The sequence below is a fragment of the Hyaena hyaena genome, unplaced genomic scaffold (genome assembly GCF_003009895.1).
Source record: "Hyaena hyaena isolate Hyena2069 unplaced genomic scaffold, ASM300989v1 scaffold_304, whole genome shotgun sequence".
In the NCBI taxonomy this organism is placed as follows: Eukaryota; Metazoa; Chordata; class Mammalia; order Carnivora; family Hyaenidae; genus Hyaena; species Hyaena hyaena.
The window spans coordinates 1289760-1304121 of record NW_024080937.1 but is presented as its reverse complement, the minus strand read 5'-3'; the positions used below and the strand labels follow the sequence as shown (position 1 = coordinate 1304121).

General features: G+C 34.9%; 1 protein-coding gene across 2 annotated transcripts in view; it reads right to left on the bottom strand.

Moving 5' to 3' along the window:
• INPP4B (inositol polyphosphate-4-phosphatase type II B) overlaps window positions 1–12293 on the bottom strand; it is a 367571-nt gene extending 355278 nt beyond the window's left edge. The window contains exon 1 of one of the 2 annotated variants that reach the window (XM_039248219.1): window positions 12252–12293. The gene's annotated coding sequence lies outside the window, so the exon portion shown is untranslated. The remainder of the gene's footprint in view (window positions 1–12251) is intronic. The other variant, XM_039248218.1, reaches the window with a different exon arrangement.
• Between the last annotated feature and the right edge of the window lie 2069 nt (window positions 12294–14362).

The following is a 14362-nucleotide window of genomic DNA, read 5'->3' as shown; positions in this document are numbered from 1 at the left end:
TTTTATTCTAAGTAAAATGGAAGCCATTCGAAGATTTTAACTAGGGAAGTGAAGAAATCACATTGATATTTTAAAAAGATTATTCTCGGGGCACCTGGGTGGCTTAGTCGGTTAAGCGTCCAACTTTCGCTTGGGTCATGATCTCGCGGTTCGTGGGTTCGAGACCCGTGTCGGGCTCTGTGCTGGCTGCCAGCTCAGAGCCTGGAGCCTGTTTCAGTCTGTGACTCCCTCTCTTTCTGACCCTCTCCTGCTCATGCTGTCTCTCTCCTAGAAATAAATAAAACATTTAAAAAAATTTTTTTAAATAAAAAGATTATTCTCTTCTGTCAGGAGGAGACTATGCAGGGGCAAGATACCAGCTTCCCACGAGGAATCCCCTAACTGGCCCCGATGAGAGCTGATAACTGCTTAGAATTGAACAACAGCAGGGGCAAAGGAGGGAGTTGGTCAAATTTAGAAAATATTTTAAACATAGAAATTATAGAACTTGATGGATTTAATGTGAAGTTAGAGAAAAATGGAATTAAGAAAGTTATATTTGGAGATTTGCATAACTGAATGGATGGTGATACTTTTTATGGAGATGGCCATCATGAAGGAATAACATTTTGGGAGGGACAGGAATAAAAACAATCAAGTTATACCTCTTAGATGAGCAAGTGGAGATATCTAGCAGGCAGTTGAAAATGGGAATAGAGAACTCCAAGGAAAAGTGAAGATAAGAGTTACAAGTTTTGAAAACAAAAACCTAAAATGTTGTTTAAAGCCATGGACTTTGAAATTGCTTAGAGTGACAGGGTGTTTAAGTTTTGTGAATATTGGGGATAAAACTGATATTCTGAATTTGGACAAGTTCTGACCTGGAGATACCTCTTTTGCTTAAATTGACTTCTGAGACCTTACTGCCATAGATAACAGCCAAGAATAATCTCTTGCCCTTATAAAGTAGAAGTAATATGATAATAAGTGGCAAAGCACTCAAAAAGCTTTGAGCTTTCTCATACCAGGTATATGACTGTAGGCAAGTCACTTAATACCTCTGAGAGTCAGTTTCTTCCATTTTAAAATGGGCATAGCACCACCTTTGTCAACTTCAAAAGGTCAAAGTCCAAGTTAGAAGCATTTGGGAAAAGACTGTTTTGTACAGTGGAGACATGAAGGAACTTCTCTTTAATCCTACTTTCCACTCTACTGGTCTCTTCTCCTCCCCATAGCACAGCTCCCAGGTGGCCTGGGATACATTTGGATACCATCTGCTCGACAAGAAGACTGACTGATAAATTTCAGCCTCAAAGACAGCAGCATCAGGGGATCTTGCTCCCTCACAACCTCGAAGGCTTTCGACTTTATGCAAACCAAAACCACCTAATGAACAAAGCCCTTAGGTAGTCCTGATTCCCCAGTTACCCTTAAGCGGCAACAGATGCTGCTAAGGTAGACCTGTTCCAGTGACCAGGGGCTCTCAGTAATTAGACAATCGAGGGAAGAAAGTAATTAGGTAAAACACACAGAAAGAGTAATAAACTAGATGAGGTATGTTGCTCACGGAAAAAAGACAAAAATAAAGAAGATAGAAAGTAAATATTTTGTTCTAAAAAAAACCCCTAATTTAACAAATAATTTTCAAAACCTATGTGGAACAATCTGAGTTGGTCTATGAAGTTAACCTGGTTAAAGACCCCCTTTAACTGAGAGCTCCCATGGTATATTGCTCAGAAAGAAATGTGACAAGAAGAATAGATCTACTTTATCACAACACAATCCAGTTAAATGATACGGTTGCAGCAGATAGGAAGTGGGAAGAGAAGTTTGATTTCTCATTTATTACTGATGTTTCATATCTCAACTTCCTCAAGAGCACCAAACTAGAATGTAGACCAGTGTCAGTAAGAACAGGCCACATTCTAACTGCAGCACACATTAAATCTTGAGACTCTAAACCCCTACTCACACAGTTAAGAAGCTCTGATTGGTTCATTTCCTCTCTTCTTTCAGTTAAACCTCTAATTATTTCATCAGTACAAAAACATAATCCAGATCTTAGTTTACCCTTCACTGTCTTTGCTTTCCCACTCCTGCACTTTCAACCACAAAGAATATGGCCTTTGGAGTTACAATCTATATTCCTCCACTTCCTAGCCATATGCCCTTAGGCAAGTGACTGAATTCATCTGTGAAACGTGAATAATGGAAAGCACCTAATGGGTCAGTTGTAGAAGCAAAGATAAAAATTGAAAAGTGTGCAAGGGTGCCTGCATGGCTAAGTTGGTTAAGCATCTGACTTCAGCTCAGGTCACAGTCTTGTTATTTATGAGTTCAAGCCCCCCATCGGGCTTTGTGCTGACAGCTTAGAGCCTGGAGCCTGCTTCCAACTCTGTGTCCCCTTTCTCTGCCCCTCCCCTGCTTGCACTCTGTGTGTGTCTCTCTCTCTCAAAAATAAACATCAAAAAAAAATTTTAAGAAAAGTATTCAGCCTAATGCCTGGCACATAGAAGGAGTTCCATAAGTGATAGCATTATGCACACAAAGGTAGTGTTAAGACCCGCTGCTCGAGGAAGAATTTGCTGACTATCAGGAAGTGATTCACTCAAGGATATATTCAAAATAATAAAGCTTAATCAATCAGTAAATGTATGTCAGATACTAGCGTAAGTGCTTTATGTACATAAACTTATTTAATCTTAACAAGAAACTTATAAGGTAGATACTGATACCCCTCCCATTTTACAGATAAGAAAACAGATTCAGGGACACCATGTAATTTTTCTAAGATCTAGTGACTAGATGGTAATAATGATAGGACTCAAATGCTCGCAGTTGGCTTCACACTCCCGTCTCTTAACTGGTGAGATATTGCCTCCCCACTCAAACTGTAGACTGGAATCTGAGACTGATGTGCAAAGCAACTTCTCTTAGTTGTCTGTTATTTTTGTTTCTGTGTTTCTGAAAAGGTCTCCTCAAAAGTATTGAGAGTTACCTGATGCTGTCAAGATTGCAAAAGCTTAAAGAAAGGGAAGGTTCTCAGGTATGCAAACTCTGCATAGGTAAGCAGTTGTCAGAAGCACAGCATGGCCACGGAGTCCATTGTGTCCAGCTCAGTATGGCTAAGACTTCTTCGGTTTCATCTAGCGTAACCCTAAAGCCGCTGAGGCTCAATGGTTCCTGATGCTCAAATGCAATTTGCTAGCAATAGACAATGTTTAAAAACTTGTGTTCATCTGGAATTTGAAAATAAGTTCCAAATATGTGTGCAACGATTGTAAAATACTGCAAGAAAATTTCTAGAGCCTTAATTACTTTCGATGTGGGTTTATAAGGAATAGAGAGGGATATGTAAATAAGCATTAAGTCCTTCACCTTGGAAAGTGAGCTCTAGGATTTTGTTTCATGAAATTTGCTACTCCCTTTGCCTGAATTGTCTCTTCTGTTCTTTCTACAACAACTGAAATCCCACTCATCCTTCCAGGTCTGGTCCAAATGCCTCTTCCTTTGAGATGTTGTTTCTGATGCCATAGTTATATTTAATTACTGTTTGTTTAGTATTTCCATAGTTGTTGGTGTTTGCCTTTACTTTGCCCTTATTATAGTCTGCCTGGCATTATAGTTGTTTGTTTCCACCACCTCCTAGAAAGTTTTGGGAAGCAGGAATTAATAAGAAAGGAATATAGCCTGATGATTAAAAGCAGGAGCTTCAGAATCAGACAAAACTCAAATTGGATCCTGACACTGTCACTCAACTTCTATAAGATCTTTGGAAAGTTAAACACTGGAAATTTTAAATTTTCTTTTAAATTTTTTAAATGTTTTATTTATTTCTGGGAGAGAGAGAGAGACTGCATGAGCAGAGGAGGTTCAAAGAGAGAAGGAGATACAGAATCCTAAACAGGCTCCAAGCTCTGAGCTAGCTGTCAGCACAGAGCCCAATGCGGGGCTTGAACCCAAGAACCGTGAGATCATGATCTGAGCCGAAGTCAGACACTTAACCGACTGAGCCACCTAGGTGCCCCTGGAAATTTTAAATTTTTTATCTCTTAAGTGAACATAATGTGGGTAAGCGTGCTCTGCATTCAGACTCCTGGGTTCAAATCTTGGGCCCATTGCTTTACCGGTTCATGTCTGTTTCCTTTCCTGTGAAATAAAATGACTAATAAGAGAGTAATTATGTTCTGAAAATGGGAGTTCCTGGTTGGCTCAGTCAGTTGAGTATCCAACTCTTCATTTCGGCTCAAGTCATGATCTCACAGTTTGTGAAATCGAGCCATGCATCCATCAGGCTCTGCGCTGACAGCCCAGAGCCTGCTTGTAATTTTCTCTCTCCCTATTCTCTGCTCCGACACTGCTTACTCTCTCTCTGTCTCTCAAAATAAATAAATAAACATTTTAAATAAATAAATTGTGAAAATGAAAGTAATTAATTTATGTAAATGACTTAGGACAAAGAATGGTAAACAGATAAGCACTCAATAAATGTTTATTATTTTTAGTGTTACCTTGTAGAGTTGTGGTGACGAAAACAGGGCATCCTGTTTATTAAGAGGTAAGTACATTTCATGGTACCATAAGTAAGGATTCTCAAAAAATGCTACCTACCACTGGGCTACTACGGTGATCCTAGCACTTTGCATAATACCTGGTCTTCAGAGGGTACCCCCAAATTATTGTTCAATGGAGAGCAATGTTTCTTAAGGGAAGTATCACATTGAAGAATCAAGGTAAAGGAGATCTATGTTTAATGAAGCAACATAAAAGGAAGAGCACTGGGGTTAACTAATTCTTAGCAGGTGCTTCTTTTTTTGCTTGAAGATGATCTTACAGCTTATAAGAAGTAATATTTTTATCAATAGATTAAATGCAGAAATATACCTCTGTGCTTAATACTCCCTTTAGCTGGAGCAGCATACCACGTAGAGGGTAAAAAGTACTAACGAAGATAGACTAAAACCTTCCATTTTTCCCGTGGAGCTTTAAAAAAGAGTCAGAGCTTTATAATCATTTATAGAACAAAGACTAGCAGGAATGCAGAAGTGTGAACACAGGGGAGAATTGGCAAGTTTGGCTTCCTAAGATTTTTTTTTTTTTTAGAGAAACATATGAAACAATTCTTGATTTATAGCAGTTCATAAAGTATGAATAGACCTGACATGCAGGTTAATGAAGGCCCTAGCAAGCTATAAAAGCTGTGTCTATAAAAAGACGAGACTGGTTTTTTGTGCAGCTTGTCAGTCTGAGCACATTTTAATACACATTTCAAATTCTGAACACAGAAAACTGATCACGTAACTTACATGACTTTGTGTTTTTTGTTTGCTGTTTGTTTTTTGCTTTTGCTAACCAGGTTATTAGAAATATAGTGGCTCTGAGTGTTGTATTTAAGTGACGAATCACTGAATTCTACTTGTGAAACCAATCATGTCATGTATATTAACTAAATAAAATTTTAAAAAAAGAAAAAATACAACCATAAAAAGAAATATAGTGGCTTTAGATATAAAATCCAAAATCTGTACACATAACTTAATATATGATCCAATAGAAGAACAAAGTATTTGAATCAATACCCTCCTTTGACAAACTCTTAGCAACAAAATAGGATAACCCTGTCTTTTTGAAGCCATTCTACTATTTGAAGTAGCCTACCTAAGGACATCTTGTCATTGTGCCATAATATAATCTCGTCATAAAACTGAATTTTAATTACTGAATTCTAGAATGGCACACCTCACTTACCTAGTATAGTGGGTTGCATACCCACAAGACTGTTTTTACTTTAATCCTCTATTTCCGTAGGAAAAAAATGGTCTCTACAACTGGTAAACTTCAATTTGTCTATTTTGTCACTTTATGTATGGCAGAACTTGCATGACTTCCAGGATGAATGTGAAGTTAAAACACTTGGAATAACTGATTTTTCTATACATACCACTATTCCAAAGGACCAAGTAGTAGAGGAATGGAGAACCCAATTTGAGAACATATTTTCCATTTTTTCTTCTAGGAAGACAAGATGGCTGGCCTTTCTATGTGTAGCTTGGTATCTAATGACAAATGAATACTTATTACATGTTTTTTTGTGTGTTTTTTCTGGAGTTGAAGTCTAACTTGTTCCAAGCACCAAGTGTATGCTTATGGTGCTCTCCTGGTTTACGATGTGAATTCTCCTTTCCTCTTCCTATTCTTAATCCTATTTTCTTCCTTCAAAAATTGAATTTAGTTAGTCTTCCTTGGAAAGCCTCTTTTGACTACTCCTTCCTGCACTCATTTGATCCTTTACACTATCACTTATATTCTTAGAGATCCTGAAAAATCACTAAGCTTTAATTTTTTTAATATTTATCTTATGTTTAAGAGAGAGACAGACAAAGTGTGAGTGTGGAAGGAGCAGAGAGAGAGAGAGAGGGAGACACAAAATATGAAGCAGGCTCCGGGATCTGAATTGCCAGCACAGAGCCCAACATGGGGCTTGAACTCACTGACCACAAGATCATGACCTAAGCAGAAGTCAGATGCTTAACCAACTGAGCCACGTAGGTGCCCCCAGAATTGCTAAGCTTTTAAAGATTTTTTAATGACTTCACGAGCCTTAGTTTGACCTCTCTAATTATACTATGAGCTAATTTTGAAGACAAAGAGCAGATTTTTACCACTTCAGATATGAGCCTTTTCTTGCTCAGCTTATTCAGGTTATTCATTTTAAAAAATTACACCTGATTGTGACATTTATATGAGCACACTGTAGAGATTTGGGAAGCTATAAGTATAAAGTGTAACAAAAGTAATAAAGTCCTACTAATTTGTCATAACCAGGATTGAATCTACTCACACTTATTCTTCCAATATTATTCTTTCATATATACAAAGAGAGTTTAAATAAGAGTCATGTTGTATATGCAGTTTGTTATTCTGTTTTTTCAGCATTTATAGTCCCTTGTTGGATGAAATATCCTTTTAACAGATGATATTTAAGATTGTATAGTATTCCATCTTAAGACTATATGTTTTACTATAAAAATTAAACAACACATGCTGATTGACTCTGAGTTGAGAATAAAATACAATGGCTTGCACTTTCCTTCATTTATCCTGATTTCGCGGTATTAGGAGAAAAGTCAAGAAATGAGATAACAAAATGGACATAAAGAGAGTTAACTATGTCTGAAAATATATTAGGAAATTTGACTACATTGCAGAGACAACATATATTTCTACATTGCCAATTATTGATTTTTATTTATGCTAATTTTCCCTGTATTGCTATGCAAATTATAGCAGTTGCTAAAGACTTCTCAACTTAAGAGAAAACTAAAAAATAAAGTAAGGCTGTGTTAAATAATTTGAGCCCTGGATTAGTCTTATTTTATACACTAAAAAAAACTACGTGGGAAGAGGTGATACATTTTCTTTCAAGAGGAAAAAGTCTCTGGAAAAAAAAAAAATATCCCATAGGTTTATATGTGGACTCTTAAAAGATAAAACAGCTTCACAAAAGGCAAAGGATTAACAATCTGTTAGCTTTGAATCCTATCTCGATCTGTCTCTTGCTCACTAGAGGCTCGGCAGCACTGAATCATGGTGACTGATCCTATTACCTATGGAGTGAAGGAGACTAGAAGAGGCTATGGGGCCAGGATCTCACTGGGTGAGTATTTCTTCTGTCTCACAATTGTCCTACTCTGACCTCGGCATTCCAAGTGGTCCTTCATTATTCTGCCTTTTCTGCTGAGGCTCTGTTTACTTCAAGACCAAATCAACTCATAACTTGGTTTCATTCCCGATCAAACCAGCAACCCAGTTCACTACCATTGAAACTCAGTATTCCCATTCTTGTGACCCTTTACCTGTGGCTTAAATATTTACTATAGCCAAACCCTCCTGCTTAGAAAGTCACCTAGGTCTTATATTCAGTATAGACACTTTCCAAATAAGTATCTATATCCCAAGTCCCTTTGGATACACAGAAGCCTTCTTTGACTTCTATATCTAAAATAGTCCCTCCACCCCCCAGTCAATTACCTCTCCCCCAGACATGTTCCATACAGTTGTTCTATTTACTGTATACATAGAACTTAACACTACATGAAATTATTTACTTACAAGTTTGTTATGCTCCCAATACAAAATGGATGAAATACCAATTTGTATGGTTACAGCTTTCACTCCAACATCCGTATCTTTACATTCCTATCATAATTGACACTGAAGCTGTTGTCACACCTAAAATGTGTCTTTTGATGTGCCGTATATCTGGTCATTAGCTTCCTTTAGGTATCAGCCATCAAGGTATAAATTATTTTAAGAATATAACTTCACAGTGTCAATAAGGAAGGACTACACGCGCATGTGCGCACACACACGCACACACACACACGCCATCTCTCCTATGTATTTAATATACATTAGTGCCCATTGTTTTGGATTTATGATATCAGTATGTTTTCATATTATTATGTGGCTGCTATATAAGTATTCTATTGACCTTGGATCTAGTAAATGGAGAAATGAGCAAAATAAGCATAATTAAGAGGACAAAATTAAGGAATGGTTAATTGAAAGGTGTTTTTTATATCTTAGTCAAGATTAGCCTGCTCTGTGTATTTTCCACAATGGTTTCAAAAGAAATGCACCCAGAGTTTAAGAAATGATCTCTCTTCTTAAGTGCTAACTTTTTAAAAATGAAAAAAATTATTAAACTGTAAGAAAATCTATGCTCTCTTCGATTTTTCATTATTATCTCTTTGTGGAAATAAAAAGGGTATCAACACACTTAAATGAAATGATGATAAAAACATGGATGCAGAGTTGCATTTGTAAGGGCGAGTTAATATAATTTAGATTCAGTAAACCACGAGAAGAATAGTTGGTAATGGTCTTGAGATACTCATTTTTTTTCAGCAAACGCTGATTTTGTGCTCTCAAGACATTTTTAACCAATTAGCTTGCTCAATTGACTAAGCATCTCCTACCTCATTTACTTGAATAAAGATGTAAAGAGGAACTTCAGCAAGATATAGTGATTTTATAATGGCATACAGACAAGGCAGAAACAATCCTCAGTGGAAAATAACTTATAAAAAGCAATATGACACCTAGCAAAATTAGTGCAGTTATTTTCCCAATTTAAAAGCAAGGCCATTGGAATCTTTAATCTATTTGAATACTTTGGCAAAGAATCAGAAGTAAAATACCAAAAATTTTGTTGAAAAAATAGATGGAAAAAAAAGCTTCCTACTTTATTTCAATTTTTTAAAGAATATTTTTGTATTAAGATCCCTTGCTTTTTTATTAAACAAATATACATTCTTAAATAATGATAAAAATATTTAGGAAATGATTATTCTCTCATTAATTATGAAATTAACAGGTTAGGAGGTGACGTCTTAAAGTATTTGTGGAATTATAAAAAACTAAAAAAAAATCAAAAATATACAGTAAAACCTATATGAATTTAAATGTAATGTCCTTGAAAGAGTAGTTAATTTTTTTCTTTCTTCCTTTCTTTTTTAATAGTACAATTGAAGATTTTAATGTGCTCAGAAGCATAACAAATAGTTTGGGGAATATATCTTTCAGGATCAACAACACAATTTCCTGAAGACTTTCAATAACCTTGTTTACTTGTAAGGCATTTTTTTGTCACATGATAAGATCAAATTATCTGTTAAGAATTCTTGTGTGTCTTTTAAAAAAGTATGAAAAAAGAAAATTGAAGTTTTTTAATGGGAAGAATATTAATTTGAATACTCACAGCTGATCATCTCTTAGATCTCTGATTCAAAGCCAGAAATATAGGTGATGACAGCATTACTAAGGAATTTGACCAGGCTTTCAAAACAAAAATATATACCTAGGTATTTGAACAAGACAGATAACTTTATTTGAAATAGAAGATACATATTTGGCCCAGGCACCCTGTCTCTTGAAAGGTGGTTTCCATGTTTGACTAACAGCCTCTCCTACAATTGTCTCTGCCTCCTTCGGATTTCACATTGTTCTCCAGGATGAAAATAAGAAAGATTTATATGTGTCAATAAATACATTAAGTTAGGGGTGCCTGGGTAGCCCAGTCAGTTAAATTTCCAGCATCAGCTCAGGTCATGATCTTGTAGTTCGTGGGTTCAAGCCGTACACTGGGCTCTGAGCTGACACTGAAGAGCCTGCTTGGGATTCTCTCTCTCACCTTTTCTCTCTCTGCTCCTCCTCCACTTCTGAGCACTTGTCTGTGCGCACACTCTCTCTCAAAATAAATAAATAAACTTAAAAAAAGTAATAGCCTCCACATTACTTCTAAAAAAATAAACACACTAAGTTATTCTAACAAATCTTAACTCTTTGAAATCCTACTAAAAAAAGTAAAAAAAAAAAAAATAAATTTCTTTTTTTAAAATGAAAGATGAATAGACAAAACCTCAAGTAGCAAAAGTTACAGTGAGTCAAGAGGTACCCAGAGTTCTTTTGCTACTCAACTTCTTTTCTGAAACAAGTTCTTTCTATATCTGACACCATCTGAGAATTCTCTAGAAAAAAATAAGTATAGTATTTTTGGTTTTACCACAGAAGTTTCTTGAGTTTTCACATTTGTTTCTTAATACCTGGGAAAATTAAAAAAAAAAAAAAAAAAAAACCCTAGAATCCTTAACTTACAGCACATTTTAGCTACATTTATAACAAAAATAAAATGTTTAAAAAATAAATTATACCAAAATCCAGAACATTGACAACACTAAATGCTTGTGAGAAACACTCACAATAGAAACACTCAGACTTTGCTGGTGGGAATGCACAATAGTACAGCCACTTTGAGAGACATTTTGGCAATTTCTTATAAAACTAAACATACTTTTGCCACATAACAATATGCTTCCTCATATTTACCCAAAGGTGGTGAAAACTTATGTCTACACAAAAACTTGCATACAGCTTTATTCATAATTGTCAAAACTCGGAAGTAACCAAGTTACCCTTAGTAGGTGGGTGGGCATATGACCTGTGGTATATCCAAATACTGGAAAAATATTCAGTGATAAAAAAAAAATGAGCCATCAAGCCATGAAAAGACCTAGAGGAAACTTAAATGCATATTACTAAGTGAAAGAAGCTAATATGAAAGGGTGGCATACTGCATGATTCCAACTACACGACATTCTGGAAAAGATAAAACTAGGGAGACAGTAAAAAATATCAGCTGTTGCCAAAGGTTAAGGGAGAGAGGATGAATAGACTGAGCACATAGGATTTTTAGGGGAATGAGGATATTATATATGATACTTTAATGATAGATATATGTCATTATATATTATCCAAACTCATAGAATATACAACACCAGGAATGAACCCAAATGTAAACTATGGGCTTAGAGTGATAATGATTTATCAACATAAGTTCAACAACTGTAACAAATGTATCACTCTTGCAGGGGATATTAAAAATGGGGAGGCTATACATTTATGGGTTCAGAGAATATATAGAAAAATCTCTGTACTTTTTGTTCAGTTTTGCTGTGAACCTAAAAATGCTTTAAAAATAAATTCTATTAAAGAGAAAAAACAAACGAAATTTTAAAAATTACATACAATTTTTATGTTAGTAAATTACATTTCAAAATGTAATATTTTGAGAAAAGGATATAAATTTGAAACCTATTTCATTGTATAATGAAAATGTATAATCCTGGATTAAGTGAGACTTCAAGCCACTAAAAAACTACTGGAGATAATCAATGTATATATTTCAATTTGTCCGTAACTTTATAAAACATGTATATTAATATTTAAAGGTTTGCCTATCTGGTCTCTGTATATGAAATTGAATACATGTATGTATGATTCTATAAAACCTCATTACAAATAAAATATAAAGATATCAGTGAGCTTTCAAAATACTTCAGAACCATAAACTCAGATTATTTACCCATAAACTAGGGAAAGTAACACGATATGGAATTAATTCTTTTCCCTCAGCTTTATTGCTTTTTAAACTAAAGTACAACAAAAACAAAGCTGTATTAGTTTCACGTGTAGAATATAATTCAACAGTTTCATAGCATTTCTCAGTGTCCATCATAAGTGTACTTTTAATCTTTACCTACCTCCAAGTAACACCTTCAAGAATGAATTTTTATAGAAAAATGTTTATAAAAGTTTGTAAATTATATAATAATAAGCAATGATATAGTGATATAAGCAACCTAAGGTTGCATACTGTATATATAAACTATTATTATATTTATCAGTATAAGTAAGATGGAATTCCTTACCAAGGATGAATTCCAACTGTGGTTCATTTGGAGTCTTCTGAATACCTATCAAAAATGGGTAAAAAATCAGATTAAAGATATTTAAGTCAATATCAAAGATATGTCAATACATGCTACTGTGCTTCACCCTACCCAGGATATATAAATATATTATTTGGAAGAATGAACTAACCCAGTTAATTGTCCAGACTTACATGCCATCAGTTCTCAGGGCAGAACATAATATTTGTAGCAGAACTAAATGTAACTAAAGACTTGACTGATCTCCTTACTTCTAAGGCTCCAAAGAAACTCAAAAATACTGGTTTTTGTAAGCTTTGCAAATTTAAAACATATTTTTCCATTTTTAGTTTCTTTTAGATGAGTGTAAACAGAGGCAAAGCCTTCAAAAAATATGACCTCACCAAATTACTCTCCTATATAGATTTTTCTTTCAAACCATTCCAGCCTGCTGTGAAAAGTGAATTATTAATGAAAGAGGTATCTCTAGTAAGGTTGTCAAGGACATTATGGTGGTGGTTATCCTGCCAACTAATAGATAGCTCAAATCAATGTTCTGATAAATGTTTCTGTTCCTTTTTTCATAATTTTTAAGAAATCTAATAACATGGCTTAGACTGAAGCGGAGAGAATGTCTGAGAACAAATAAAGAGATGGGAACTTGTAATGGTTAGAAGGTAGCGAGATCAGACTGTGCTAAGTGATAATGTGGTAAAATGTGATAACATGGGTATTCTATGACCACCTGCAGCTCAGGGTCTTCCTACACAAGAGTGGATGAGGACTTGGATACCACTTATTACAACTCATGGGTGGCCAAGGAAGAAAAACTAAAATTAGTGAAAAAGTAAACTACTTGGTAATAAATGTAAAAATATTACAAAAATCATTTTCTTATATATTTCTACTGGTGCATTTACCAAATACAATTTAAATTTACTAATATTGGGTCACTAAATATTGTTAGAACCATTTCTTTGTATAAAAGCTATTTGCTTTTTTATTTACAGGGTTAACTTTTGTTTGTTTGTTTGTTTTTGCATAGTAGGCATTTATTTTTTCTCCTGTTGACATTTCACAAAATATGGTTAAAAGTATCAGACTTTTAAGAGAGATGAGACTGGTAATCATTAAGTAGATCTCTATTCATTTCAAATAATGTAGATTTAAAAAAATTTTTTTAAAGATTATTAATAACTGCTGTAAGCTCTGACAACCAAATTTCTTAGAAAACATATCCAACCAATACCATTTTCTATAGGTTATTTTGTTTTTTAATGTTTATTATTCATTTTTGAGAGAGATCACATGTGCATGCACATGCATCAGTGCGGGAAGAGCAGAGAAAGAGAAGGAGAGAGAGAACCCCAAGCAGGCTCCACTCTGTCAGCACTGAGCCCAATGTGGAGATCAAACTTAGGAACCTTGAGATCATGATCTGAGCCCAAAATCAAGAGTCAGATGCCTCACTTACTGAGCCACCCAGGCTATCCTTTAAAGATTATTTTTATAGTGTAAATTAAATGCTCTCATTTAATTTAGCAGATATTTGAAAGTAATAAATAAATGGCCAACAGGAATCTTTTGAAAAGAAAAGACACAATCCATGCTAAACAATAAAACCTAAACTCTAGGATTTGAAGCATGATAGAAAACATACAATTCTTCCAATGATTTTAATTACTTGAGTAGCACAGAAAAACAATTCTACTGTCAAAATGTAAATCTTGGCCAAATCTCCATGCTTGCTCTATTTATGTGACTTAGTGATGCTCTAGAGGATAGCAGTGACAATCTACCTGTCTAGGGTAACAATTATGTCCTAATGCTTTCAACTTAAATGCCTTTGATTTTAAAGAGAAAATTTCTATGGAACATTTCTATGTTGTGGGGAACACACAAACTTACTTGTGAACTGGAAGTCCCCAGTATCATTTGCCTGGGGTGTGGGAAGAAAGTGCTGGCCTTCTTCTGATGCTCCTTCCTCTTTGATTTCCATGATTAACGTTCACGGTTGTTTAATCTTCTAAATTTTCACGTCCAAATGTCACTGCCAGTGATTCCTGGTTTAATATAGATGTATCTTCACACTAAAAGCCTGATATCCACTG